Source organism: Artibeus jamaicensis, unplaced genomic scaffold, assembly GCF_021234435.1.
Source record: "Artibeus jamaicensis isolate MK-2021 breed Jamaican fruit bat unplaced genomic scaffold, CSHL_Jam_final contig_1132, whole genome shotgun sequence".
Classification (NCBI taxonomy): domain Eukaryota; kingdom Metazoa; phylum Chordata; class Mammalia; order Chiroptera; family Phyllostomidae; genus Artibeus; species Artibeus jamaicensis.
Window position 1 is genome coordinate 19,217 of NW_026521221.1, and position 6,248 is coordinate 25,464.

General features: G+C 36.4%; 1 pseudogene; it reads right to left on the bottom strand.

Annotated features, from left to right (window-relative positions):
* Positions 1-4,355: 4,355 nt before the first annotated feature.
* On the bottom strand, positions 4,356-5,804 carry LOC119040267 (olfactory receptor 4F3/4F16/4F29-like; annotated as a pseudogene).
* Between the last annotated feature and the right edge of the window lie 444 nt (positions 5,805-6,248).

Consider the following 6,248-nt stretch of genomic DNA (forward strand, 5'->3'; position numbering starts at 1 on the left):
GTCAGAACAGATCAATTTTAGAAGCTGAGGCTAACAAGAAGAGTCTCACAAGCAATGAGAAGACAAAGAAACAATCCCCAAATAAAAAAAAAAAAGCAGAGGCTTCAGAAAGAATGTTAGATGAAATAAAGGATAACCAATTATCAGATAGTGAATTCAAAGCACTGGCAGTCACAAAGTTCAAAGAGCTCACAATGAGCTACCAAGAACTACAGGGGAGCTACATTGATCTCACCGCAAACTATATGAACATGAAAAAGGAAATAGAAACTATCAACAAGGGACAAGAGGAAATGAAGAATACAATTTCTGAATTGAAGAACACAGTAGATAGTTTCAAAAGTAGGATAGATGAGGCAGAGGATCGGATTAGCAAGCTGGAGGACAAAGTAGAAGCATCTCATAGAAAGAGCAGGAAAATTAAAAGAAACTCAGAAAGAATGGAGAGGGATTAAGAGAAATACAAGACAATATGAACCATAATAATATCCAAATAATAGGAATAACAGAAGGAGAAGAAGAAGAACAAGGGATAGAAAACATATTTGAAAGAGTAATTGGAGAAAATTTCCCTAAATTGATGAGAGAAAAAGTTACACAAATTCAGGAATCACAGAGAGTCCCAATCAAGAGGAACCCAAAGAGGCCCTCTTCAAGACACATCATCATCAAAATAGCAAAATTCCAAGACAAACAGAGAATCTTAAAGGCAGCAAGGGAGAAAAAAAAGTAACATACAACAGAGCCCCAATAAGGTTACCTACTGACTTCTCAAGGGAAACACTCCAAGCAAGAAGACAATGGCAAGAAATATTCCAAGTAATGAGAACTAGAGGCCTACAACCAACGCTACTTTACCCAGCAAGGCTCTCAATCAAGATAGAAAGCCAAATAAAGAGCTTCCAAGACAAAAGAAGTCTAAAAGAATATGTCTCCACCAAACCAGTCCTACAAGAAATACTAAAAGGACTGCTTTAAGGAAAGGAAGGAAAAATGAGAGAAACAGAGGAACACAGGTACAAAAATGGCACTGAATAAGTACCTATCAATAATAACCTTAAATGTAAATGGATTAAATGTTCCAATCAAAAGACACAGAATAGCTGAATGATTAAGAAAGCATGACCCTCACATATGTTGCCAACAAGAGACCCACCTCTGGACAAAAGACCATCACAGACTAAAAGTGAAAGGCTGGAAGCAAATTTACTAAGCGAACAGACAAGAAAAAAAAGCTGGGGTAGCAATTCTCATATCAGACAAAATAGACTTCAAAAAGAGGGCCATAAAGAGAAACCCAGAAGGTCACTTCATAATACTCAAGAAAAGAATCCACCAAGAAGACATTAACATTGTAAATATATATGCACCAAATATAAGAGCACCCAAATATATCAAGAAAATCTTAGAGAACTTCAAGAAAGATATTGACAGCAACACAATTATAGTGGGGGATTTTAACACCCCACTATCAAAAATGGACAGATCTTTGAAACAAAATATCAACAAAAATATTGCAGCATTAAACAACAGCCTACCCTCTCCCCTCTGGTCACTGCCCACTTGTTCTTTATTTCAGTGTCTTTGTTTTTATTCTGTTTGCTTGTTTGTTTTGTTGTTTAGGGAAGGGAATTTAAGGGGGAAAATGGGGAGGGATTTTAAGGAACAAGTATGAAAGACACAGGAGTGAGGACTGGGGGGAGGAAATGAGAGGGAGGTGGGGAGACAGGGCGGGGGGGCTGGCATGGGAGAAATAGACAAAAAACTGTACTTGAAAAGTAACTAAATGAAATTTTTCAAAAAACAGCCTAGATGATATGGACTTAACTGATATATATAGAGCCCTTCATCCCAAAGAAGCTAAATACACAGTCTTTTCAAATGCACTGGAACATTTTCAAAAATAGACCACATGATAGGACACAAAATGAGTCTCAACAAATTCTTGAAAATTGAAATCATACCAAGCATTTTCTCTGACTACAAGGGACTGAAATTGGAAACCAATCCCAAAGGAAAAAACCCAAAGCACCCAAAATCATGGAGGCTGAATGGTATGCTATGAAACAACGAATGGGTCAAGAATGAAATTAGGGAAGAAATCAAAAAGCTTCTGGAAATAAATGAAAATGAACTCACAACAACCCAAAACTTATGGGACACAGTGAAGGCAGTCCTGAGAGGGAAGTTTATACCAACACAGGCCTACCTAAAGAAGATAGAAACATTTCAAACAAACAACCTAACCCTATGCCTGCAAGAACTCGAGGAACAACAACAAAGACAGTCCAGAGAAAGCAGAAGGAAGGAAATAACCAAGATTAGAGCAGAACTTAATGACATAGAGACTAAAAGCACAATTCTAAGGGTCAATGAATCCAGGAGTTGGTTTTTTGAAAAGATAAACAAAATAGACAAGCCTTTAAGTAGGCTTATCAAGAAAAGAAGAGAGAGGACACAAATAAACACAATCAGAAATGAAAGAGGAGAGATTACAACTGATACCACAGAAACAGAAGTGATTGTTAGAAATTACTATGAAGAGCTGTATGCCAAGAAATTTGAAAACCTAGGGGAAATGGACACATTTCTAGGAAAATATAATCTTCCAAAACTTAATGAAAAAGAAACAGAAAATCTGAACACACCAATAACAGCAAAGAAATTGAAGCAGTAATCAAAAAACTCCCATCACACAAAAGCCCTGGACCAGATGGGTTCACAGGAGAATTCTACAAAGCATTTAAGGAAGAGCTAACCCCTATTCTTCACAGACTATTCCAAAAAATCCAGAAGGATAGAAAACTCCCAGATTCTTTTTATGAAGCCAGCATCATCTTAGTTCCAAAACCAGATAGAGACACAACAAAGAAAGAGAACTTTAGACCAATATTGCTGATGAATATAGATGCTAAAATCCTCAACAAAATATTGGCAAATTGCATCCAACAATATATCAAAAAGATCATACACCATGACCAAGTGGGATTCATCCCAGGGATGCAAGGATGGTTCAACATTCGCAAATCAGTAAATGTAATACATCACATAAACATTAGGCTGTCAGCTGATTTCCCAACAGAAACTTTGCAGGTCAGAAACTGGCAAGAAGTATTCAAAGTGATGAAAAGCAAGGCTCTACAACCTACATTACTCTGTCCAACAAAGCTATCATTTAGGATTGAAGGACAGATAGAGTGCTTCCCAGACAAGGTAAAGCTAAAGGAGTTCATCATCACCAAGCCATTATTATATGAAATGCTAAAGGGAATTATAAAAGAAAAAATATGAAAACAATGAACATTAAACAGGCAAAAAATTCACAATCCTCAATGATAGAATCAAAATAACAAACTACATAAACAAGCAGAGAGGAAAAGAATCATAGATATGGAGATCATTTGCAGCATTATCAGTTGTGAGGGCAAAAGGGGAAAATAGGGCAATGGTGCAGGTATTAAGAAGCACAAATTAATAGGCTCAAAATAGATAGGGGGACAAGAGCAGCATAGGAATTAAAGTAGCCGAAGGATTTATATGCATGATCTATGGGCATGAACTACAAGGGAGAATTGGTTGAGGGAATGTGATACTAGGTGAAGTGGGGCAAAGGGGAAAAACTGGGAAAGCTATAATAGCATAATCAGTAAAATACATTTTTTTAAATTCAACAAACTGAGTACATAGAGACTTTTTCACCTTGATAAAAGGCACTTATGAAAAACCTATATACTTAATGATAAAACATTGAAAGCTTTTCTCATAAAAAGAAGTCAAGGATGTTCACTCTAACCACTTCTATTCAGCATCATAACATTTTATCTAGCAATCACAATACAGCAACAAAAATGAACAAAGTAATTCATACTAAAATAAAAGGATTAAAATGTCATTATTCAGTGACAACATGATCACATAAAGTCTTACTTAAACTATAAAAACACAACTAGAAGTAAGAAGTGTTACAAGGCTTCATGACATAATGTCAAAAAACAAAACATTCAATTATATTTATGTATACTGGACATAAAAAATTTTAAATTAAACAAACTATACTATGTAAAACATATCAAAAATTTAAATACTTAAGAATAAATCTCAGAAACTACATGTAAGGCCTGTACACTGAAAACTATATAACATATCTGAAAAAATTTTACTGGGATTTACATAGATATACTGTTTTCATAATTCACTCTTCCCCTGGAATAAATACATTCATTACTTAAAAATTATGTTAAAGATTTGATAACATACAAATTAATATGTGATATCTCAAACTTCCTGAATCTAAAATATTGAAGATACAACAAAAATGCTACACCATTGTTAGTAAAAGGCCTTAACCTCATCACCTAAGAGATCTTTCTGTAAATAACTAAGTTTTTGCATACTCTCTTCATTGCTGCCTTCATCTCTTTATTCCTAAATGTATAGATGACTGGATTTAAAAGGAGTGAGCACAGCATCAGAGAGTGCAAGAAACTTGTCCATCCGTGAATTCGGGTGTAGCCATGTGTAGATAAACATGGTTGGGCCAAAGAACAAAAGGACCATAGTGATGTGAGCTGACAAAGTGGAGAGAGCCTTGGATGAACCACCCGAGGAGTGTTCCCAAACAGTAAATATGATGAAGACATAGGAGATGAGGAGTATTAAGAAGGAACCAATTCCTCCCCCCCCTTAGTTCTCGTCCCTGTGTCCTTCCTATTTGTTCCTCCAAATCCCTCCCCCCTTTTCCCCTTAACTTCCCTTCCTTCTCCCCTCTGGTCACTATCCCCTTGTTCTCTGTTTCAGTGTCTTTGTTTTTTGGGTGTTTTTTTTTCTGCTTACTTGTTTGTTTTGTTGTTTAGCTTCCTGTTAAAGGTGAGATCATATGGTATTTGTCTTTCAGCACCTGGCCTATTTCACTCAGCATAATGCTTTCCAGTTCCATCCATGTTGTTGCAAAGGGTAGTAGCTCCTTCTTTCTCTCTGCAGCATAGAATTCCATTGTGTATATGCACCACAATTTTTGGATCCATTCATTTACTGATGGGCACCTAGGTTGCTTCCAACTCTTAAATAGACAAAAAACTGTACTTGAAAAATAACTAAATAAAATTTTAAAAAAAATAAAATATATTTTTAAAAAAGAAAAAAAACTTCACCAAGAAAAAAAAAAAAAAAAAAAAGAAGGAACCAACACAGATAAATCCACTGTTGGCAGTGACCATGAACTGCAACCTGTAGGTATCTGTACAGGCCAGTCTAAGCAGTCAAGACAGGTCACACTAAAAGCTGTCCACTACATTAGGACCACAGAAGGGCAAATTCACAATAAATGCTAGTTGGAACAGTGAGTGGGTGATGCCAAGGGCCCAAGCAGCAGCTGTAAACAAAATGCACACTCTCCTGCTCATGATGGTCAGGTAGTGGAGAGGCTTGCATATGGCCACATATCTGTCAAAGGCCATGGCCATGAGCAGCACCATCTCTGTAAGACCAAGGAAGTGGGTGAAGATCTGAGCAATGCAGCCTCCAAAAGAGATAACTTTATGCTTCCTGTAAAGGTCGTAAATCATCTTTGGTGAGACCACAGAGCAGGCTCCCAAGTCAATGAAGGAGAGGTTGGCTGAGAAAAAATACTTGGGAGAGTGTAAGTGAGGATCAAGGGTCACATAAAACATAATGAGGATGTTTCCAGTCATGCTTGCCACATAGAGCACAGAGGAAAATACCAGGAGGAGAAGTTGGATCTCCCATGAATGTGTGAGTCCCAGAAACACAAACTCAGACACAATTGAGTGATTCCCTCCATCCATTGATCCACCCAGCTGGGCTGTGGCTGCAATTATGAGAACTAAGAAAATGAAGAGGAAATTGTGATTACAGAGATGACAAGAAATCAAAGAACTTCAATGTTCTCATTACAAATAAAATGTATATACTTATACAGTTCCCTAAATATACAAAAAACCCATAAAAGTCAACATAATATTACAACATATGAACTGTAAAAATTTTAAACCTATTGCTAAAACTCTCACTGCAATGTTCAGTTCTCGTATTTGTGAGTGTACATGATATTCAACTCTGTTTAAATCACTTCTAATATTGACTATTCCTCATTTTCAACAGATTCATCTTGCTTTTATGTACATCCTCATAACCCTTTTCTTTTTCCATTTTGCTCTCACGACTCACAGTAAGTAGTGATATGATTAACTAACAGGCTATATCACATGGAGTGAATAGTTCTTAACATG